This window comes from Netta rufina (genome assembly GCF_964035555.1).
Source record: "Netta rufina genome assembly, chromosome: 2".
In the NCBI taxonomy this organism is placed as follows: Eukaryota; Metazoa; Chordata; class Aves; order Anseriformes; family Anatidae; genus Netta; species Netta rufina.
In genome coordinates this window covers 141,254,260-141,280,248 of record NC_140124.1, presented here as the reverse complement: position 1 = coordinate 141,280,248, position 25,989 = coordinate 141,254,260, and positions in this window count along the sequence as shown.

Sequence of the window (25,989 nt, the reverse complement as noted above, 5' to 3'; positions counted from 1 at the left end):
TATTGCTTAAATGATTTTCAGGCTTTCCAAAAGTTTAGCCTTGTTCATGAAGTTTCATAGATGATAAGATTTAAATCTTAATCTGTTCCTCTCGTCATATAAATTCAATTAGTTGTTCTGCTACTATGACTTTTCCTATCCTTCCATTTTGCTGAAATTCTTCATATACTTTTTCTTCTTTCATCTTCTTAAGTATTATTGTCTTTGCTTTCATGACCTTTTTAATACTCTCATATGGCCAAAGGGATGAGTAAAATTCCTCATGACATTGTAGTCATACATGAGCTCTAATGTTAGTTTATTTTTTTATTTAAAAAACATTGTTATTTCTGTCAACAAGCTGATCAGAGATAACAGTAAGCTTATACTTGTCTATATCAGTTTCTTACAGTGCTTAAAACAATTAAATGTCATTTTTTCAGAGCAAATTTCCATTTTTTAAGAAGTGACATTTAAATTCCAGCAAGCAGTGGATAATACAGACTGTAAGACATATCACTTTTGAAGAATGAAAAATAGAATACATTTGAGGGTTGACATGTATGCAATAACTGTGTAACAGTTCTAAAGTCTGGAGTTCATTCTGTAAACACGGCTGAGAGGCACAGATATTGGGTGGAGGGTGGGATTCACCCTCCTCCATTACAGTCTCAGTTAGGGTGCTGGGTACTGTGTTAAAAGACCAGTCTTCCAGCTGATTCATGGCAGAAAGGCCAAAATCTAATTCGAAGAAGAAAACTGACTTCAGTGCCATGACTAGCCCTTTCTCTATAAAACCATATAAGGATATGGAAAAACATTTCTGTGATGAATCCAGCAGGCAAGCCTCTGTTCCAAGGCTGACTTTCTGTATGAACTTGTGCTAAACTTCTGTATGAACTGGCGCTGAATCTAGTTACCTGTGATTTAAGTGTTGAAAGTGCCAGACAGCAATCACATCTGCTTACTTCGCAAGGCTGCTCAGCACTTTACAAAACGAAGTGAGGGAAACTCCAGAGCCCCATCAATCATTTGAGTGGCCATGTCCAGTCTTCCTAAGAAGACTTTAGGAAGCCAATGTTTCTCTTGGGATTTGATACACCTAATTTCAACTGAAATTGCATGTGGCAACCTTCCTTCTTTTGTTCATCTTCTGGTTAGAACATTACTCATGTCCTAGGAAGGTTCTCTACATTATTATGAAACCCAAGTACCTCCTTTCTTCACTGTTCTTGCTAAAGCTGAACCATGTAGAAGCCTTAAGCCAGGAAGAAAAAGGGAGAGAGTAAACCTGACATTAATCTACGAGTCCGAATTTTCAGCTGCATCAAAATAAGCAAGACTGAATTTCATAGAATTATAGAATCATAGAATGGCTTTGGTTTAGAAGGGACCTTAAAGACCACGTCACTCCATCCCCCTGCCTTGGGCAGGGACACCTCCCTCCAGAGCAGGTTGCTCAAAGTCCCATCCAACTTGGCCTTGAACACTTCCAGGGATGGGGCATCCACAGCTTCTCTGGGCAGCTTGTGCTGGGGCCTCACCATCCTCAGAGTAACTTCAGTACACTTTTTAAATTTTAAACCATTGCTCCTTGTGCTATACAATAGTCCCTGACAAGGAGTTGCTCCCCAGCTTTCCTATACGCCCCCTTTTTTTGAGACGTCCTTTTTTTTTTTTTTTTTTTTTTTTTTTGCAAAATGTTTGCAAAGCATCAGGGCTTAGCCTTGCCAGGCTTGCCCTCTGAACTTTTTGTACCTGCCTAGAGCCTTGTTTTTGCCGTGTTTGTTTAGCCTTTCTTTAGCCATGATGGGATTTTTTTCTAATTGATGAGATAGTTGTTTTTTGTTTGTTTTGTATTGGTTTTGTTTTTTTCCTTTGCTTATCTTGGTATAGTAGAATCACATCTTTATCTAGACAACAGTAACAAGCATTTATTCTATGTAAAATGAGATGTTTTCAATTCCTGAAATCACCTCCTAGTGATGCAGGCCTGGTACAATAGCACACAGGATGTGATGTAGAGCAACACAGGCATGGCATAGTAGGCGATGGGGCACAGACTTTGCTGGAGACCTTCTGGCTGTAAACAACATAGCTATGGTCATTTAAAGAAATGTGAACCTGGAGAAAACTGATTTTAGGGCTAGCAGAACAAATTAGAAACAAATGTGTATTTTTTTATATATAATGGTTAATTACTTGCCTACACTAGAAGCATGCAAAAGTGGAATACTGCATTTAATATGAAAGGCCCAGTTTTATAGCACTGTGACAGCATGTTCCCACCAAGTTCAAGAACAGAATTCATGTGTTACTGCATTATATCTATCATCCTATGTTCCGGACATTGTCTTGGATTTTCCTAAACAATACTTTGTAATAATAGAAAGAAACATAAATTTATCTTTTTATGAGGACTTTATTAAGTTTTCAAACATAGACAAGTACAATACCATGAACAGAAGGAAAAAAAGAAAGTTGCAACCCCAAACTCATACAGGTGGTGCAGTAGAGGAGTGTTGCATACCAAATCAATCTCTACCTCCGCTTCCTCTTTTGAAAATTTTGCTGTCACGGGACACTGTTAGTTTTTCAGTAAATGAGTACTTACAGTGCTCTTTATGACACCTCACCACAGAAATAGCACAGCCTTTGGGGTTTGGGAACATACTGATTTAACGAAAACAGAATATTATAGAATACTCCGATAAAACTCCACTGACAAATGCTTATACACCATGAGTTGGGTACAGCCATTTGGTTATACAATCTGTTGCAGCATTAATGATGTATTATTGATTAGCTGACCCTGGTGAGTAGACAATTGCTTCAAACAGTGTAAAAATGTTCAGGGAAAGAAAAATCATGTCCATTTGTGACAAGCAGTTATTTGGACAGAAACACTGACTGAAAAAGTCAAAGAGGGTCAACCAAGTTTAGTTTTAAGTATAATGACAGAGACCTAAATTTAGTCTGTGGGCTAAATCCCAGAGTCAAAACCATTTCCCTTGAAGGACTGAATGGTATGTTCCAGGGTGACTGACATTTCTGGTACTGTTCCTATGCAAAAACATTCACTCTATGTAGGGTTACAACAACCTGAATCCCATGTTCCAACTTATTTGGTATAGCAAAGATGGAAAAATTACTTAATGTAACATAAAAGTAGCAATTCTGCACAGAGTCTATAGGAAAATGGAAAGCCATTTAGGCCACTCTTTAGGCCGCTCATACTTTATGTATACTCAAATATTTCTGGACTGCTTGTGCTGCTGATAACTGAGATATAGCTATTTTCACAATGCAATTTGAACAATTGCAAGTATTAGCCAGCTGTACTGTGGAGCAATCTGGTTTTCATCCTTGGTGCAGATGGCTCAAGTATTAGAACTTACAGACAGCTAAACCCAGAGATACATATTTCTGGGATACTGAAATATTCTTCTCAACGTAAAAAATGCCAGATTGTTTCAAATGATGAGTGTATATTGTGATCATTGGGAAAGCTCAAAATTACTTAATAAAATTACTTAATAATATCAGAGGAATGAAAGAATGCAGTGCAGAGCATTACCTAAAAGATCCGCCACCCTGAAGTAGAAATGTCACAGAAGTAGTAGGTGTGGGCTTATTTGTTTTGTTTTGATCTAGAAAAATCCCTTTAGTAGAGAATATTTTTTATTTTATCCAAAGAGAAAGTATTGCTTGGAGCTATTTAAAGTTGGAAGAGGTAATGCCAGATTATACATCTCTCTGTCCCAAAGCCTATCTTTGGGACAGAGACAGGACAAGAGAAGGTGTTGGAGAAAATACAAGAGTTGGACAAATATGTGCTAATTCCTCACTTCCCTGAAATAATATTCTAGCCCCCAGTGACGTGTGTTTGTGAGACTTTCAGAACAACAGGAATTGTCTTTGGTATTCAGTAGCTTCCAGCCATACGTTATCAGTTATGCCTGCATGCAGCCCTTGATGAAGGGCAGACACATCAGGTATCGAAGGACTATCTATGGCTTTGTACCTTCCTTGCCTTCACTTTTCAGTAACAGCATCACATTAAAATATATATATATATATATATATATATATCATAAAATGTCCCCAGGAATTTTCATTGTACCTTCTACTTGTGTTTGCCATATAATAGTTTTCTACTTCTCATGCACCTGCAATAATGTAGCTGTAGACTGATCTTTGTGAGCAATTACTTCATGTTCAAATGGCTCTTGAGTGTCTTTAATTTTAATGACGTTTGTATGATTTATGTTAAATCCTTGAGGCACACCCTGATTGTATCACAGGTATTGGTACTTCTGTCAGTTTAAAAATTTTATCCCAGCTGAAGTTTAATGAGGTTTGTAACTCCCTGGAGACATTTCCTGGGTATTCATGGTTTGAAAGCTATAACTATTTTAACCATGTGCTGAACCTCCAGTTCACAAATTCTGTGTGCTACAATGAACAGAATGTGAGGGAGGAGGTATGTGTGCGGGGAGGGGGGAGGGGGGAATAACTTGAGGCTTTCAGGTCTGACTTGTGTAATTCTCCTGGAACTTTTTATTTTCTGTCTTCTTTTGTTTCAGAGTTTTAATTCATCAGTCTTCTCTTTAAAACTCACAACAGAATGCAGCAGAAAAAAAGCAGAAAACTCCAGGGTGGTAAAAAATAGTGTTTTCATTATGATGTAAAGCTGCCTAATATGTTAAAATTCAGATTAGGTACTCTGGGAAGAAGTGGTAGTTTTATACACGAAGGTTCGTGATTTGTTATGGCAGAGACCAATTTGTCATTTATGGCTTATCTTGTATCATTTATCTTTATTTATCTTGTATTTTTCTTTTCCCTTCCAGCTGAAATATAAAATGACCAGAGAGGAAAGGCATTAAAGATTTGTTTGAAAAGATCAATTGCACTTCGATACACTTACTTTGCTTATTAAAATGAAAGTTTACAGTTTTATCAGTTGCTTGACATATGCAAAAAAAAAAAAAGGTATTCAAAAAAAATCAAAATAAAATAAAAACCTCACAGAAGCGTCACACTTTTTCTGATTATTACACAACAGTAGACAAAAAATAAAAACAACAACTTTTTTTCAGAGACAGAATATGTTGCAGATTAATGATTGTTATTTGAATCTACATTTTAGTTCATTTTGCTTCAAGACATAAGTTAATAGGATATTGATGGCATTTGAACTCAGAACTACGTGTTCTGTAAACAAAGACTGTGTAAATTCGAATAGGTCATTTTACCACCTGATCTCTATACCTTCTACATTTTGTGAAAACTATTACCAAAAATAGAAATACCTAAAAAAGACACATGCTTTTTTTCGTTTCCCAAAGATGAATTTTCCTCTTTTACAGAAACCACGCCTTTGGTCCTGTAAAGACTTAAACAATGTATGGTTTGTTACTGCATTCTTTTGGACAATATTGAGCCTTTTTTTTTTAATTATTAATTTTCAAGTGGATCAATTCATTATAAAAATATAGCTATTCAGCCAGCTAGATTCTTAACATGCAAATTGGTTAGTGGGTTCTGTTCCTTTTGGCAAGGAAATGACTAATACATTTAATAACATATATATAATCATTAGAATAGAATAGAATAGAATAGAATAGAATAGAATAGAATAGAATAGAATAGAATAGAATAGAATAGAATAGAATAGAATAGTTCAGTTGAAAGAGACCTTCATAGATCATCTAGTCCAACCGCCTGACCACTTCAGAGCTAATGAAAAGTTAAAATATATTAATGAGGGCATGTAGTAGATGACCAACACATATAATAAGTTATTATAAATATACATGTTAATTATATAATATATTATATAATAGTACAAGTCTGTATTTTCATGAATAAAGGCAAGATTTTGGAGGTTGGATCAAAAAAAGTTCATTTGCAGAATATATTACTCTCCCACTGGGAGTTATTGCAAAGAGTAAAAATAGTACTAAAAGTTTACGGTTTTTTATGTTGTTAACTCTTGGAATTTGTTCTAAGCAGTTAAAAAAATAGTACTGTTATTTCAGTGGTATAGTTTACAGTATTAATCTGTATGCTATATGAAAAAGATGTTAAAGATTCAATTTGCACTCCCTTCTTTTAAAAATATCCCAATTTTTTAAAACCAAAAATAATAGCAAATATATCATATTTTTCAAGGCATACTTTTATTCAATTTGCAAAAGTAAGTTTTAAACGCAGTGTGACATCATAATAAGAAAATATCCTTATTAAATTCTTAGGATAGTGGGAAAAAAATTAAAAACTTCTACCTCTATGTATGCTTTCTTACTCTTCCATCAGATCTTGCTTTTTGTATTTGTTATTATCTCTCTTATTTAAGAAATAACCCTATTATGTATACAGGTTCTTCTGTTGTTCCAGTTGTTTGCAATAATTGCTTGTAATTGCTTGTGGCACTATTTTAATAAACCTAAGTTTCCTGAGTTCATAAATTTCATTAGAGAACTTATAGTTCTCTAGTAAATAAATGTGGTATGAGTAGTTTAGAAGCCAATGATCTGTCCTGTTTTACAGAACACTAATGCACACGTTCAAGGTCCACTGAATATACCAAAACTGAAGCATACCCTTTCAAGTCTTATTATACCTATATCTTTTTCAATCATAAACTATTAAATATATATATCTACACATATGTTTTATATATATTTCTTGACTTCCCATGAAAGCTGATACTGGCCATCATTGCAATCATTTTGCAAGGACGCTCCGTGCAAAAGAAAAAAAAATAAATAAATTCTGTGTGACTGGTGCTTTGGGGCAGAGTTTACCATCTCAGTACCAAATTAGGAACTACTTCAACAAACAAGAATTTGTTGAAACACATTTCCAGAATAAATAAGGAAAATGAAAATATGCCACACTTTCAAGATAATGTGCTTTGAAAACCAAAATATCACTAGACCTTGAAACTAAAATTAGAGTTGCTAAGTTTTTAGGATTGGAGAGTGGAAAAGAGATGAGCTGTGGTGGCAACAGAAACCAAAGTGTCTGATTCAGTCCTTTACAAAGAATTGTGGAAACTAAGGATTGAATAATGGCAGAAAATGATACAGCTGCTGACTCACTACATCTAGGAAAAACACGCAAGCTTAGACCTGTTCGAGGTCAGACTAGTAATTTTCACATTCTGAATCCCTTAAACAATTGTGGAGGATTTGTCTGTTTTGTTTCAAACCTTGTGAAAAAACAGTGAATTTGGAGTACCCTGCCTAATGGTTGTACACAATAGAAGCAGTATTTGATTGTGCTAGGGAAACGTCTCAGCTCAGTGTGCTAGTTCAAAATTGCTGCAGAAAGGTGCTTAGCTGCATGTGAAATATACAGAAACAGTTCTAGCCCAAAGGCAACAGGATGAAATGTTCTAGCAAGTTATCAGTTTGTAGTTTCTCAGTATATCTGTGGTAATACCAGCAAAATCAAAGGAACAGACTAGAAGCCCTTTTCAGTTTCACGTTCCTAAGCATACTGAAATGTTTACTCTGTAATTTATGCCATGTTTGGTCTTTTAGAAGAGCTGAATACACCAGACACTGGTCAAGAAAACTTATCCATGCCTACACTGCCCCAAGGCATGAGAGGCAGAAAGCAGCACAAAGGCTGCTGAAACCATTTTGCCTGTCTGTAAAATGTTGGTCGTTAATAACTGTATTGTAGGCAGCCTCACAAGCACTGTTCTCTGCCTTTTGAAGTGCCACATATTAATAGTCAGTCTATTGAAAGGCAAACACCCTTCTCCACATAAAGTGTGCTCAGTATTTCAATGAACTGAATATATTTTAATTTTTCAAAGATCGTTTCTTTCAGATTTTTGATAATGCTTGTGATTTATTCATGACAATAGCATAACATATAAAAGACCATTTTAATGGAGGTTAGTTAGATTATCTCTCGCTTTATAGCACTCTGGTATGTAGAGTTTCTGCTGCTTTTTAAAATAAAGCAGGGGGGTGAAGATGGAATCGGGCTTTTTTATTTGTTTTGTTGTTTTTTGTTGTTGTTGTTGTTTGAAGGACTAACACTGATTTGGCAGTCTTATGCAAAAATTGCTACATCTTATCATATTGTTTTCTTGTATCTAAGACACCAGCTAGCTGATTCACCACTGAAAAGGGTGAAGCACACCTTTTGGCTGACATTGCCTCTGATATTATAATACGGGAACAAAAGAAGAGCAAACCCCATCTATAATGATTTGATTACATTTTCAGAATGTGCAGATTCCTCAAAGCTTCATAAAGAAAAGAAGCTGATTTCAATTATTCCTCCGTTAAAAAGAGAGAGAGAAGCTTTCTGCAGTACCGGTAAAGTTCATGTTTTAATCAGGTTGCACAAAAAAAATAAATAAAATAAGCCCACATTATGTTTATCTACATTTCTCTCTTCATTCTTTTAAGGAAAAAATAAAAGACTGTCTTTTTTTTTTTTTAATTGAAAATCTTTAAACAAAATCTGCTGTGATTCTTTAATTTAAGGCACCGACATCCATAACAATTATTTTTGTAATCCTATTAGCTTAGAGACAAATTTATCCCAGATTGGTTTTGTTTTAAAATTAACTTGACACTTGTACAGATCACAAACCTAATCTCATTCATAGCTTTTTCTATCTCTTTACATGATCAAGCTTATGCTACAATATAAATCTGATGAAATTCTTCACTTTTACTGAAGCATGATGTAATCAAATTCCAGCTTCCTTTGCTTTATTTTAATGATTGGTTTTGAGCAGACACATCTACTGAAATCTCCAGTGAAATTGCTTATTTATGGAAATTTATGTAAAGATTAATTTTTACTCCTTAAGTCAACAAGCTTGCTAACTTGTTAATTTTGCTTTATTATTCTTTTATTTGGAAGTTGGTATTCTATCCTGAAACAGACAAAAGGCAAATTCACTCAGTTCATGTATTTTGGCAGACTTTGTAAAGACTTGGGGCTATTTTCTGAGGAAACTATTTATATCCAAGAGTCATATATTGACCTTGGCTATCATCCAGATGCCCACCCAGCCTCCCCTCACTCCCACTTCCTCCCCTCACTTCCCCTTCCTCCCCTCACTCCCCGTTCCTCAAAAGCACGAGGGCTGAAAATAACACGGAAAACCTTATGGGCTGAGATAAAGACAGTTTAATAAGAAAAACAAAAGCTGCATGAGGAAGCAATGCAGGAAAAGATGCAATGGGCACAAACTGGAAAACAAGAGCTTGAACATCGAAAACCACTTCTTTAGTGTGTGGGTGACAGAGCACTAGCACAGGGTGCCCAGAGAGGTTGTGGAGTCTCCCTTCCTGGAGGTCTTCAGAAGCTTAAAAAGTCCTGGGTAACCTGCATGAGATGGCCCTGCTGGAAGAGGAGGGTCACACCAAATGACTTCCAGAAGTCTTCCAGTTTCAACCATTCCATGAATCCATGAAGGCAAGCAAAAACAAGAACTTCATTGATTACTTCCCTGGAACTCAGGGCCTCAGCATGTGTGGTGGTTGCTTGGGAAGGTAAATGCCATAACCAAGAATGCACCCACTTCATCCTTTCCCTCAGCTTTTATTGCTGAGCAGGACATCACACAATAAGACAATCCCTTTGGTCACTGGGGTCAGCTCTCCTGGCTGCGTCTCCCCCCAGGGCCTACTGGCCTTTGGCACAGGGCCTGGAAATACAGCCTTGACACTGTGTGAGCAGTGCTCAGCAATAGCCAAAACACTGCTGTGCCATCAGCCTTTTTAGCCACAAATGCAAAGCACAACGCTATATGGGTTGTGCTACGAGGAAAGTTAACTCTATCCCTGCCAGGCCCAGTACACCAAGGAACTGTAATTATTTATGTATTCAGATATCTGACCTTTGTGTGCCGTCCTCTATCCTCCTTAGTTCAACTGAATTGTAAAGTGAGGCTGTGGATCTCAAAAAGCTTCAGGGGATAAATTTGCACAGTAACATAGTAAGCTCAGCCTAATTAGATACATTAATGATCAGGCTTTTGGTACAAAGCAATAGTGATTGTTTTGCTAATTTTTGTCACGCAAATAAAATGCCAAAGATCTTGGAAACAATTCAGAGGAGGACTTATTAAGGATAAAATGGAAAACATTAAAGTGGTTTTGGGAGGGGGAGGGAATTAAAAAGAAAAGAAGTTATTGTAGGCTTCCTGGCAGTCTTATTAATTTTGTTTTCTGCATTGTAAATTTAATTAACATAATCCCATTTGAAGTGCAACATTTTACATGGAAGAAAAATATCCTAACGATTGATCTTAAAAAAAGGGAGGAGGGAAAGAATTAAGTTAAATTGTATTACAAAAGCTTAAGCAACATATGCTCACTGACTTTTCACTGAATAAAGTAATAAGATTAATATTTAATTAAAGAACATCAAGGAAAAATTAGCTTCTTTGCATTTTGTGGCTGTGTCTACATTCAATGAAAGTGATCGCTTATTTATTTTTTTCTCATTGAAAGGCCTGGGTAAAATCAAGCCTCTGTTACAATTATCTAAAAATGGCTGATTGTCAACAAGACACGGCACTGGTTGGGGCATTCTTCCAGTCCCACTGGTGTTCAAAGTCATGGGACATATCCACCAAATGATGTTTTGTGTCACACCTTGTTGCATGTAATGCATGCCAAGAGATTTTTGTTTCATTTTCTTCCCCATTGCAGTGCACAAATTGCTTTGAATGATTCTGTTAATTTTCTGGATAAATAGAGAGTGTATGGAGGTTTGTGTATATATGAGTATTTACTTTTAACTTTTGTTCTGAGGTAGTTATATGTTGAAGGATAGAAATGTGTGTGCTTAACATATCTTTATCTGTCATTAACTGAGTGGAAGTAAGGAAAGTAAAACTTCATAGAATAAAATCTCAGCCTTTACAGTTATGAACATTCAAACATTGTGCTCCTAGAAACATGACATTTGATTTTAAAGTTCTCCTTTTTTTTTTTTTTTAATGAAACTGTTGAAAGTCTCCTATATCTGCTAAATTCATATTTGTGTGTGTTAGGCACCTTCTTAAGCTGTTCTCTAAACCATGATAATCAGAAAATTATTAAATAAGAGCTTAGATTTGTATCAGTTTTTGCAGAGAAAAATATATAGCCCAAGAAATGAAGCCAGAAAATACTCTTAAACTCAAAATAAAATTAAAAGAAATTATTTTGATAAAATAATCCCTTACAATATTTACTGTAGAAAAATTCTGCAGTTGCACAGAATGGCTTTGAATTAAGGGCATCAAATTTCATCCAGATGCTGTCAAGTTCTCTTTGAAAAATACCATAATCAATCATCCATAATGTTCCCGTTAATCTTAGAATCAGAAGAGACAGAAATGGAACCACTTTAATCAGATGCTTACTACTGAGTAGTTCATGATAATATATTCTCTAGTATCATAGCTAGAGTAAATGCAATTCTAAAAATACTGCAGTAAAATGAATAATAAAGTACAGGAAATCAGGAAGTTGGGCAAAGTTCTGTAGCAAATACTTACCCATCAAATATCTAATGAAATTTAATATTTTTGTGATATTTTGGTGTTATCCTCAGAATGACATGCAAGAAGAATGGTTTAATCAAACTAGTAATAACATGAACATCAGTTTAGAGATCTTTTCAGAAATATACTGAGAATATAAAATATTATCTTTGAACTATGAAACCGGGGGTATCCTTTCCTGGAAAAAAATAATCCAAAAGAGTTCAATGGATAAAATTTATAGTAGCCCTTCCCTTTCCAAATATTTTTTTTTAATTCCCACTGCTGCACATCTATATTATTTGTATCCTTAGTATTTTTAACTTACGCACTGCTTACATATACATTGAAATAATGCAATAGTAATTTGGGAATAAAATATTTGTACTTCTATCAACAACAGGAAAGGGAAGGGAAAGAGGAAGGGAAATGCATGCAAAATCTTCAGCACTGCAGTAGTATCCAGACCTGCCTTGTACAGGTCAGCATAAAAGAGTATGACATGAATGGATCAGATTTGCCCAATGGAACAGAGGAAAGCACAACACTAATGCTCAAAGTATTAATGGTTAAATAGCTACAATTCCTAAAAGAGCACTTCTGAAGGAAGAGAAAGTTAAAAGTTGTCTCTATTCATTAGTATTGAAAAACATACATAATTTCCTTAGAGATACCTTAAGGGAAATATATTTTCTGTAGTCCTTCCACATTTCATGCACACAGAAACCCATCACCAGTTTTCACCTTCTAGTATTTTTAATTCACTTTTGCATTTAAAGTAATGTATTAACAGCTTCACAGAGTAGCATTTGAACAACAGCATACCATTGGTAAAGCTTCACATTCAGTCCATATATTCAGCAGACAGTGTTATGAAGCTAGCAGGAAGGGCACATACTGCACTGAAGAAGCAATTTTGGTCCAAGTTAATTAATTCATCACAAAAAATCACTGCAACAGAGCATATCTTGTTAGCTTCAGTCATACTAATACTAATCAGTGGTTCATTAGCTTTAAAAATATCAACCTGGTTGAGCCATCATTGCTCTGCACAGTAGACTAATGAGTCACATTAGACAGAATGCTACATGGCACATATCAAAATTGCTTTTGTCCATTATCCAAGTTACAGCACAAAGACTTACAATAAAATAAGTGGTAAGGACACTCACTTATACAGCAATTAAAAAAAAAAAAAAAAAAACTGGAACTGACCCAAATTTTTGGTGCCTTATTTTGCTGCTAAGAGCTACTGAGCCCCAGTCCTCCATACCTTGTACATGCAGTGCTGTGATTTGTGCTAAACAAGGGAGTTCAGGTTATCTCAGAAAAAAAAGAGTCAGGACCCATCCATCTTTGGCATTGCCAATTATTTGCTCAGTCCCAAGGTGTGAGTTTTATTGTAAAATAAGGACAAAGAGAATAAACCACAAATGCAATAATAATTTGTCATTATAATGCAAAAATTAAAAAGTCTATGTCATATCAAAGAACACATCTGAAGCATAAATACATTCAACAACTTCAATAAATGTGTGTCCTGAAATTCCTGCAATTACTACGGTCACATTAAGGTGAACTTTAGCTAGTTCAAGAAGCTTTTTGTGCTCCAAAAGGACTGCAATTTTACAATGAAACAATGTTTAGTCAGATTCATTTCTCCAGAGGTTTCCAGGTATCTAAACAAATTAAATTAGAAGAGTACAAGCAGAGCAAAGGGGCTCAGCATTCATAAAATGTGCTCTTTATACCTTTAAAAGGTACTCATTACACTCAGCCAAATGCATTAGATGTAGTTTTATGAAAGACACAATTATGCTTAGTCTATAAGTGCAGGCCTAAAAGAGACTTTGCTAGTTTCTCAACACAGAGCATCAAGTTGATTTAAATAGAGAAAACATGTAAAAGAAGTATACAATTCTAAATTCAGGGGAATTTAATGAGAGAAAGAGGTAGCTGAACATCTAGCTGTGTTCACAGCTTGCAGACAAGTCAATTCTCAAATTAAGGAGGAGATTTGCTAGGCATCCACCTCATGTTTCTTTACATGGCACCTGAAATGAAATGCAGCTGGGAGAATGGCATTTGTAACAGAGGAAAAGGCAAGCAATCAGCAGGAAGAAAATCTCCATCAGTAACCTAGTACTTTGCATGTGTGTGTGACTGGGTGTCTCCCAGTCAGACATCGCTGTGTACACTCCAGTCCACCAATACCTGCAATGTATGAATTTCCCATGTTAAGTTTCTGTTACCTTTAAGGTCTGTATTTTTTATCGGTATAATTTTTATTGCTATCATTAGCAGCTACTAATGAATGTGTAGCATTCGAACAATTCTATGTGAGCTATTGCTTGTTTAAAAACTTGCAGTGATTTAAGTACGTCATTGCAGTGTGGATCTTAGTGTCTTACCAATGATTCTGATCTTAGAGAAGCATTGCAATTATGGGATATATTCTGACAACCTAAACTACTCTTCAAATTGAATTGAAGCCACCATCCTCAAAATAGATATATCTAACCTCTTCTAGGATACATGCAAGCAGATGCATGCCAGTGGACTGTCACTGATTGTTTCTAATTATTAGATTATTATCAGATTATTTTGTAATTGAACACTTGTGGTGGTATCCAGAAGAGCTTCAAAAAAAAAAAAAAAAAAAAGATAGTCGTGGAAATTGATAGGTTAGTTACCTCCTATTTGATTTTATTTAGAATTTTCTATTTTTTTTCTTAGATTAGCTCAGTTCAGTGGAGTATTCCTTTGATCTCAAACATTCAGAACTGAACTGAGCATAAAATCCATCTGTGTTAACCTCCTCCAAGGCCAGAATGCAGGTTGAGCAGTGAGTGCCACAGACCTTCAACTCAGTGCTTCATGCAAAGGTCAATCTTTTCCCTTGCTTTGTAATTCTCTATTTTTCTCTTTCATTATCAGGATACCAGGATTGGTCATTTTTCTCCTAAACTGTAATTTGTATCTACCTGGAGTTAGATGAAAATACTTACGTGACATGCAGGCTCCTACTTCAGAAGATTTGTCAATCTGTAATCACAGCTTTGGATCTCACATGTCTTTCAGAGATGCTGCCCATACTGCTGTTAAAGGCTGTCTGTTCAGTAGTTCGGAAAGTATCCTTCATCAGTGTCTAACACTAACATTTTATACAGTATGAACCCAGCCTTTGCAGGAAATGTGAAAGAGGTGAGAGCAGTAATCATGCAAAAGGTCCCGTACAGCTGGAAGTGTATGAATCACAGTGAAGGTGTGGCATCTACAACCCTAAGTACAGCAAACCTTAAGTGCATGTTGACACCTTTCCTTTGGGTGGCTGGAGTTCTTAGTGTCTTATATCTTCTTGTCCTTTATTCTTTGAAATGTTGCCCTTTACCTTAGTGGCCTTGCTATATTTATCAACCACAGAAAAGATGATGAACAAAATAGGAGAAATGAAAATAAATCCTATCCTGACGGCTCTGTGACATTGTTTCTATCTGAATTTATTTTTAAAAATGCTGCATCTTAGCTTGAGTGTATATATATATACTGTTAGAGTAGAATACAGTAAAAGAATAGAATAGTTCAGTTGGAAGGAATGTTCAAAGATCATCAAGTCCAACTGCCTGACCATTTCAGGGCTAACCAAAAGTTAAAGCATATTATTAAGGGCATTATTTAAGTGCCTCATGAGCACTGACAGGCATGGGTCATCTGCCACATCTCTAGAAAACCTGTTCTAGTGCTTCACCACCCTCATGGTAAAGAAATTACTTTGTTGGTTACTGGAGAGGCCAGGAGGTCCAACCAGCTCCTGGAGGTTGGTTGAGAGTCCATTTGTGTGCGTGTGCACACGTACAGGAGGTAGTGGGGGGCAGGTAATCCCCGCTGGGCAAGCTGAGTGTCCAGATGCTGGAGGGATCCTATTGTAGCACAAGTGTGTATGTTCTTTTCCACCAAGGGACTTCCATCCTGCTCAGCCAGAGAGAAGAGAAGGATCAGGCCACTGGCACTGTTTGCTCATGTGAGTGCTGTGTTTTCTGTCTGCCATCTGTGCGTACATTCATATATGTACTCCATGTGTGTGTGCCATTAGGGAACACATGCTCAGACTTGCTGATGACCAGACCTACATACTGCAGCAACTGCAGCAACCTCACTTCTATTGGGCTTTGGGATTTGCCAGCTACTAACAAATATTACATAAATCTGACATATGGGGTGAGAAAGAGCGAAGGTGTCAGTCAGAAGGAAAATTTCAGGCTCTTTTATTTTCTGTAACAATGTCTTAGGTGTATGCAATGAATCAGACATCCTCCACCTCAAAGAATAAGAGTATCACCTCTATGAAATCTCCAGGTACTAATGAGCAGATATGACTCATGCAATTGCTTGCCAAAGAATAGGATATGTCTCTAGCAAGCCTGATGACAGAATTCGGATCTGTATGTAATAAGACAATAGCACCAAAGACTCACAGCAACCCAGACCTTGGCCTCTGCACCACTATTAAAATGTTCAAACTCATAAAAGAAAGATCTATATTCTCTACTTAATGCACCATGGAGAGTAAATAAGGTAGAGCTACAGCAGAAACAGCCTCTACTGTTGCCGTACACTTATATATTTGACATTTTTTCTGTCTGCTCACATGTAAAGAATCATGCTCAGTGTTTTGCTGTTTTGTTTTTTGTTTGGTTGTTGTTGTTGTTGTTGTTTTGGCTGGTTGGTTTTGTTTTTCTTTCATATAAAACAGTTTTTGTTTCCTGCCTACATAAACACTCTCAGTCTGCAGGAATCTGTCAGGTTGAAAGAAGGGGATTCAGGGATTTCAGTGTTCAAGTAGATGAAGATTGCTGTAAAAAATATTCCTGTTTCATTGGTCATATGAGACCAAAAATTTAGTGATGCATGATTCTGGCACGAATTATGCTGTATGGTGCAAAATGTTTTAAGAGGTGTAAGTTCTGACTACATTCACATCCCTTTCTATGTTATGCTTAGCAAGGAAAAAGAAAGAAAGAAAAACAACCTATGTAAACATAACGTCAACTACTTGTCACTTTATTGCAAGACTGATACTCCCTGAGCCAATTATACCCTCCACATTGTTTACACAGTGCTTCTGGAGATTTTGAACAAATTATCCTCATCATATTAGAATTTCTGTAATGCTGGTGCATGCTCAGTAAATCATAAGAGAAATCAAAAGTAAATGTAAACCTAAATGTATAAAAGATGAGTAAATCAAAGATAACCACTGGAAAAAAAATGCACTAGTGAGTAGACTTTTAAGTATATGCAATGCATAGCATTAATTAAGCTTTTTGGAGGAAAAATAATATTTCAGCATCAGATAAAAACAAAATTAATGCTGTAGCAGAAAGAACAGAGCCATCTGCCTGCTTACTGCTGTGAAATGGGGTTTTAGACAGTTAAATGGAAGATGGGTTTAAAATTTTTACTGGAACTCTAGCACATTGAAATGGATTGTTTCTCCGACTTCCAGTGCAATTTAGTAATACTTCTTAGTACTTTGTTAGAAAGACTGAAAATAATGCGTAGGAAGCTATGTATATGGAGGTCTCTATTTTTCTTTAGAGATAGAACTTGTATTTACAGGAAAAACAGAAGGGGAAAATCAAAGTAATCCAGAGTAGTCTGAAGAATTGTGCCCCAGCTCCAGCTCTACTAACAATACAAGGGCTTAAATCATATGAGTCACAGCAAAACAGCTGGGGAAAAAAAAAAAAAAGAAAAGAAAAGAAAAAAAAAAAGTTCAAAAAACTAAATATCATTTCCCTCAAATTTGGGGTCCAAACTCCAACTAAATAATTATTCCTTCAGATAGGAGATACCATGATGGCTCATGCATTACATGTAGAAGAAATAATTAGCATTCTAAGACAAAACAGTGCTGCTTCTTTAATCATGAATGTTTACAGTTAACCTTCTCTCAAAAAGTAGCTATAAGAGCTAAGTAATTTTTAAGATCCCTAAGGATTATTCTGTGCTGTTGCTTCTAGTTTAAGGACTCCCTGGTAGTAAAGGCATAATTCAGAGCAGGGTTAGACGTGCAAAACTCTGCCATTTCACCTAATTCCAGGCTTCTGCAACAGCAGATATCTGTGTGAGATAGTGGTCTAAACTCCCTTCATAGTCAGAGGAGAGTAAAGAGTACTTCCAGAAGGTGATTCATCTGTCCTGTTTTAGATGTCAACCTTGGGAGGAGATGAATCACACTTTGGAAGTGCCTGTTTCTGTCCTCTGACTGTAAAGGGAGTTTAGATAATTAGCTCAGATGTGGATGTCTAAAGTGTAAATTCACAAAGCGTGGTGAGTTTAATCCCACCCCTATTTAGACATTGAGTAGTGTTTTCCTGCCTGTATTGTCCCGTTGAAATCAATGTAAGTAGCAAAACAAAATACCAACGTGCAGACCCTTTACTTCTGCAGAATTTACAGGAGCTGTATAACCTTTGATTAAACATACCAAAGCTCCAGAAAGAAGAAAAAAAAAAAAGTGAAAATGCTATGTACAGTTGAAACTGCAGGGAACTCATGGTAAGCAAACAAACAGTTCTATTGGAAGTGGAATTAATGAAGCTTAGGTTCCTATGGATTTGTGTCTCGTGGTTAATTTATTTTATAAGTGAATTTTAATAAGGCTGCTGTTAAAATTCACTTCTCATTAGGTATCAGAGATTCTGCAGAAACAAGAACAGTTATGACTACCTCAAAGCTTCAGTGAGAAGACATGCATTATTGACATTGAAGCAACTGTGCAGGAAGGAGCTGTTGTCTGAAAAATTGATTCTCTGGTGTCTAGTAAGAGCAAAAGGCTTTTTTTTTTTTTTTTTTTTTTTTTTTTTCCTGTGATTTAGCTTTGCTCAGGTTTTGATGGGGGTCTCTCCTCCTTACCTGGACACCTAGTAAGATGAAATACATGGGGATTTTGAGAACCTTACTGTTCTGTCAAATTTAACCAAAATTTGCCAGCTGGTATTTGTCAGAAGTTATTAGTGGTAAACCAACAAACACACCCAGGGGTTTGCTTAGATATACCTGTGCATTAACATAGGAAATCAAAGGACAACTCAGGAAGCAATTTGTTTAGGTCATTCTTAAGATCCTTTTAGAAAGCTAATTACTGAGGACTTCAGTTTTACATCTTATTTGAAAGAAGGCTCCTCAAGTCATTTTACATCCCCTGATACCATGCTGAGGCCATTAGTTCAGCACTAACAAAGCAAGGTGCCACCTGCTGCTCTTCAGATCTCTCGCATCAAAGTTGTGAAATGACCTGACCCAGGATGTTTAGTATTTAACTGATTGATTTCAGAAAGGTCTAGGAAAAAATATACTGCTTTCTGTAACATTGTATTATCAAATTAAACAAGCTTTCCAGCTCAACCTTCAGCCTTTCTGTTCATGAGCATTCAGATATATATTTTAGATTTGTGGTTTTTGTTTGTTTCTTTGTTTTTGTTTACTTGTTTGTCTTTTGTGTTTTGTTTTGATTTTTGGTAGGGGTGTTTTTTTCTTTTAATCGTTATCAGCTATTTTCACAGCATCTTATTTCTTTAACTGCAAGGATATAGAAATGGATATATTTTGTTATGGTTTATTCAATGTTTCTGAGAAAATGAACTGAATGTACTTTTCTCTTCTCTTCACAGCTTCTTGTTCTCCTGTTTCTTAATCAGGGAAATGACATGTGGTGGCTGTGATAGTCTAATTACTGGAATAAATTCATGATGAAGCTGTTACTCCATGCTGCAATTCACAGCCTTTGTCAGACTCTATGGCAGCCTACATGATAGACTCCAAACCACAGGAAATTTCAGTCATCTGTATGTGTATCTAGGTATTTTCACTGCATGCTTCACTAAGGTAGCAGAGCACTTAGACTGAAGTAGCACTGCAAAGCTTAGTGATTCAGGCAATAAGCAGACAGCTTTCTGCTGATGCATGGAGAGGAAAAAACATTTTAACAAAGATAGTCTGAGAGTAGAATATAGGCTGGTATAGTGAACAATTGCTCTTGAAGCTATACGACTATAAAATGTTACAAATACTGTTCAGGCATGTAAGTATAAAAGTGGTATATGAGAGTGTGACATTATGACTCCACAGAATCACAGAATGTGTGGGGTTGGAAAGGCCCTCTGAAGATCATCTAGTCCAACCCCCTGCTGAGCAAGATCACCTAGAGCATGTTGCGCAGGATGGCATCCAGGCAGGTTTTGAATATCTCCACAACCTCTCTGGGCAACCTGTGACACAGTAAAGTGCCCCCTCATACTGAGCCAGAACCTCCTGTGCTATTTATTTGTGTGGCTGGACAAGCATCTGCTAATAAACATAGAGTATTGTTTAAAATTAGTACATCCTACGTTTAAACAATTTTATAGACATGAACTCAACATTTGTTCTTTGATCTAATAAAAAAAAAAAAAGGAAAAAAAAAGGAAAAGGAAGAAAAGCCACTTTACATATAATGCTGTGCAAAGTTGGATGTCTGTCTTTAGTAACATATTCAAGAGCTAAAATCAATTGCAACTCAGCACTTCACTAAATCTTCTTAGCTGTAGTGTTCCATACTTATTCCACATGAATTAAAACAAGAAGGAAGGAAGGAAGGGAGGGAGGGAGGGAGGAAGGAAAGGAGGGAGGGAGAGGACATGCTGAAGAGAGAAATATCTTCCATAAGTGCAGCCTACAAGTTACCATTTGCCCCATCTTTTCTTCATGGGGACAATATTATTTTTGCATCAATTTAAAAAGCTACAAGGCATCTTTAATCTTGTTTCTAGATTAGTTGTGGAGTATTGTATTTGTTCTTGAATTTTGTGTTCTACCCTGAGAGTTCATTATTCGCCTTCTCTGACACCAGAACTCTGTGCTTTTAGTTTCCACTGAAATGAGTATCATAGAATTTACTGAAATGCAATTACAAGATTCTTGGTTTTATGGACCAACACTGGCACCTTCTGGTGAGCCAGAAATTCACTGCATTAAATTCACTGCAGAAATAAATATCTTCAACCATTGTCTCACAGACTGTGCTTTTAACCAGTTATTATTTAGAGATATTCCAATTTGTTACATCCATTTCACACATGGACCTTAAACTTTACAAGTTATAATAAATCATGACATATGTGCATGAGTAGATTTACAAGTAGGCACATGAGCCTGGAAGTTTAACACTTAATTTATTAATTAATGGTCCTCAATTTCAACAAATGATCACAAATAAATCAATATTTGTTACTAAGACTAGCAAGTTGGGTAATGTAGTAGACTGACAAAAGACACTGAAAAGTATTTCAGTTTATGGAACAACAGAAATACAATTTAAGCTTGAAAAATACAGTTACTGAAAAACTACAATTTATTTCAAATTTTTTTACCATTATGCTCTATAACAGTACATTTACAGAAGCTGGATTGCTGGTTATTTTTACAAGCAGGGGATGACAAAGAAGAAGATATTTTACACACATTTAGGATTTGTTTATTTGAATTACTGCCATGATTAGAATGCTTCTGTCACAGGTTATCAGCTGCCAGCAGATACTGAGATAAACCTCAGTATTTTGCTGTGCACACCAGAATAACCCATTCAGTATCTATGACAGCACACAGAGACTCTTCTGTGGAGTTATTCAGATGGATTTATTATTATTATTTTTTATTATTTAATGTTAAAGTTATAAATATGAGGGAGAGGATAAACATTTCTTTTTTTGTGGTCAGACATTTTAGCTTTTTGTGTTCAGTAGCCATTGAAAATGGGAGCAGAACATAGTCTCCTTGAAAAGTTGCCCTGGTTGTCTACAGAAGCAGCTTTCTAACATTTCAGGCAGAGATTGATTTATGCCCTCTAATCCACCCCTACTGCACTATGTTATAGGCAGAAGATGGCTTGCATTACAAATAGAAAGTGTCTGTAGAATGTTTAAAGGGTCCTGAGGTATACCTGATTAATTCCCTGATACTTATTGTGGTATTGATACTACTCCATGATCTAGTATGCTGCAAAAGTTGTATGGGCTTTTTCCATTCATTAATTTGCTCATGAAAATTAAGATATATATTTTTTTTATCATAGATAAATTTCAGTTTCTTCCTTCCCCTAAGCAGTAGAATCAGCCACTCATCTTAAAGGTGATTTCAATTAACCCAGTTATAAAAACTTAAGTTACTCTCCAAAAACATTTTATTTTTATCTTACTTTACTGCCAGTTTCATCATTGTTTTTCATCATTGTTTTTAAGACTTCTGAGAATTACTTGTACATGATAAGAGGTTAGCAAGTATACCAGCTTCTTTCACATAACTCAAGGAACAGTCATCTCTTGGCAATTATATTTGATGACTACAGACCCAATTAATCAGTCTAAATGGTTCCATGTCCAGTCTTCCTATCTCTTGCATCACCCAGTCTCATCAGATTTCTGTTGAATTGCATCCCACGCTCATTCCTACTACCTCTCCTTCCTGCTATGCCTGCTTTCCACATCTATTCCTAACCATATCAGAACAGAGAGATAAAGAAGACAGTATACTAATTTGTAGTTTTTCCATCTCATTCAGACAATACCTGGCAGGAGGCCATTCACATTGAGAATAAGGCAACTTTCTGTCCTTGAAATAACAGCATAAAAGCTGCCAACCGATTGTGTTTGATGGGACATTATCACTGGATAAATTGTTTTCCTACAGCAACACAATTCACTGTTAGGATTTACTGCAGATAAGTATAATGGGAAGGTTGTAACAGTAATAGGGAAGAAGGGTATGATAGTACTAATTTGAAATATTTTTGTTTTATCAACATAAGAATACTTGATGGAGATCATTCCCTCGGGTATGCAGTGTATTTCAATATTAAGAACTCTAGTAAAATCAAGCCATGCTTCTAGAGGTGATTAGCTAGGAGACACAGTTTTACCTGTCCTGCATCATTGTCTTCACTTTTTATTATTGCTCTCAAAAACTTATAAGCAGCTACATTTATACTGTCTAAGAGTACACAAAAATTACCATAGCATGCCATCATGACAGCATTCAGTATTTGTGTTTCCTTTTCAGTTATTATGGACCCATCATTATAAACAAGACATCAAGCATTTTATTCTGAAAATAAGAATCACATCTTTTTTATGTCTTATTTATGTACATCTTTTTATGTCTTATTAAGAGAACCTTTAGAGCTTAAAATCTGCAGAAAGGTTTCATGTTGTTAGGAGGTGAAATAATGATGAGTGATAAGCTTTGTTTGTTACCTAGACACTGCTCAAGAGCCTAGTGCCATAATTGCCTGCAGCAAGAAAAACACGTTTGTCTCTATCTCTTCAAGCAACAGTGAAAAATAGTCACAGACAAGTCGCTAAGTATTTTTCATAACCATTTAACATCTGCTTTCATACATGACAAAGGTTTTAACATTCATTAGAAGGGGTAAATAGGGTGTCACAGGATCACGCAGAATCACAGAATGGTTGAGTCTGGAAGGGAGCTCTGGAGACATCTGTCCCTGCTCAAGCTGGGACACCCAGAGCCAATTGCCCTGGACCACATGCAGATGATGTTCTGAAGAGGAACGTCTGTTTTGACTGTTTCAGCCAGTTAACAGACATGCCCTAACATTCTGGCTGCAGTGTAGTTTATCAGTTATTTTTGAAAATACTAAAAGATATAGAAGTTGCTCCAGATATTTCCCCCTTAATTCTTCAGCCACATGGGACATGTCAATGCCCACTCTCCATGCAACTAGATATGTTCTAGATATCTCAGTGACAGAAAGTATATTAAAAGGAATAGAAGAAAGAAAGAGAAGAAAGGAAGGAAGGAAGGAAGGAAGGAAGGAAGGAAGGAAGGAAGGAAGGAAGGAAGGAAGGAAGGAAGGAAGGAAGGAAGGGAAAGGAAAGGAAAGGAAAGGAAAGGAAAGGAAAGGAAAGGAAAGGAAAGGAAAGGAAAGGAAAGGAAAGGAAAGGAAAGGAAAGGAAAGGAAAGGAAAGGAAAGGAAAGGAAAGGAAAGGAAAGGAAAGGAAAGGAAAGGAAAGGAAAGGAAAGGAAAGGAAAGGAAAGGAAAGGAAAGGAAAGGAAAGGAAAGGAAAGGAAAGGAAAGGAAAGGAAAGGAAAGGAAAGGAAAAAAAGAAGAAAAAAAAAAGAGTGATGAGGAGCAAAATGAAGCAGAAGAGACTTTCTGTTGTGAATTTTAATGCTATATAAGCATTAGCAGCCCTGAAGACTACAGCCCTCTGTCTGCAAAACAAATATAGTACAGGCAGGAGTAGCATATGTTTTTTTACATGTTTCCTTAAAGACTAAACATACTGGAGATTGCTGTCATTAAGTGAGGCAACAAGTGCTAGTGAATAGGACATGGGACTGCAAGACCTGACACTGATCCTCACTTGAAATAAATTACTGTATTTGTTTTATACCTCTGCTGTCTCTGTGGGACCACAACAATTTACCATTGTTGAAAACTGATCCAAGAGACCTAAGTTTGTTCCTGACAATACTTTTGAACTGCTGTATGTGAATTTGGATATTTCAGCTTTCAATCTAAAATAAGGACACTGCTTTATAAAATATGAAAATATATAAAAGGAACTGTGTGAGAAAGACATCATCATTGCTATTTGAAGTAAAACCATTCGAGTCCTAACCAAGGATATCTGCCATTTTTGTTACCATGGAAAACTTAGAGCTACAAAGTGAGCTCATATGTATTCTCCTCACCTGAGCCTAATGGATGCTCAGTGAAAGCTGAGGGAACTGGCCATGCCCTGACACTCCTTTCTCCATTCATATTGCTTTCTTTTCCTGTCCAGGCCTCAAGTGTATCATAAAGTTTTGGCATGTATTTTGTAGGATGTTAATAGGGAGCCTGGAGCAGAGGCTTTGTGCATTTTCATAAAATAAAGTCTGTTTTTATTTTATTTTTTTTTTCAATTGTGGGAATTGGACTAGATTTGGACTAGAGTAGAATAGATGGCTCAGCTAGTTCTTCTCCAAAGTCGTGCTTTTATTTTTCAAAATACATATTTATGACTCATAGTCATATGCATTGTACATGACAGCACTGTGACTGTTGTGGAAATCATGTGAAAAACAAAACAAAACAAAACAAAACAAAACAAAACAAAACACAAAAACATTTAAATGGTTGTGGTAAAGATTTTCATAAACCCTGAGTTAATTTTTAGGTATTCTATTTCCCAAAAAACATGTAAGGAATGTCTGCCTCAGTGGACAGGCAAGGGTAGATGTGTACATGACGATGTGTAGAAAGAGAAGTAATAAATAACTACTAAAATCTTATTACAACCACCTTAGTTCAAAGAACAGATTCTGTGAGTAGACTCTGATCAGCTTGTTTTAGGCAGGCAATTTTGCAGACTGACACAGAACAGTCACTTATGTATGCCAGTGTAATTTAGAATACAAACATGAATTATGTAACTCTTAACCCATTCAATCTATATTTTTACAAGTCTTCTCTCTGTTGTAAATACACCAGTATTTTGTCCACTTTTATTTAAATTTTCCTAGCAACAGAATATCTATTGCTTCTTTTGTGAAATCATTCCCATGGATAATAAATCTCCCCTTTGATTATTCAGTCAATTTTTTTCTTTTCATAATTTGATCCCTATGCTCCTTTTTACAACTCTCTTTATTATGCTATAAAACTTTGCTGTGCTCCTGGTTGACTTCATACTTTAGTGACAGACTAGTAGTGTATTCCCTGTTAGCTACTTTTCAGCCATGTTATAGGACTTTGACTTTCTTGTAAACTAGCCCCTCAGTTATTATTTTTACCCGTCACTAAACATTCTTGTATCCATCTGTATATTATGTTAACTAGGTGCCTAGAAATGTGTCATATAAAAATAAACATTTTTAATATGTTCTGTTAATATTTCTATTCCTGTAAAAGCTGCTCTTTCTTGGACCGATAACTAATTTAATGGTCTTTATTTCTTCAGGACCTTTCCTGACATTACCATTCCTAGGTATCTCCTCCCTATATCCTGGATTCTGTTTTTCTCCCAGAGCGTATAACTTGATCCTGTTTCTAATGCTTCCATACGTTCCTTCCCTTAGCATTTTCTGCTGTTATTGATGACTACATTGCCAAACACTATAATAAAATCTCTACACTTTTTTTTTTTTTTTTAAATCTCTATTTGCTGCCTTTGTTTCATTAATGAGATATCTTCTACCACTCCCTCAGTAGTCCCTGTGTTCTCTATTTGGAAAATTCTGTAGTGTGATTTTATAGTATGTATCCCATAGAAGTCCACCTATATAAGTTAAATTGATTTTTTCTATGATAGCAAACTCTACTATTATTGCACTACTTTTCTTTAATACAATTTCTTTTTAATTCTATATTTTAAAAAGCAAAGCACAATTTTTATCCAGATGCTTTCTTTAAAATGCATGTTATTTATTGAAGGCAAACATGTTAC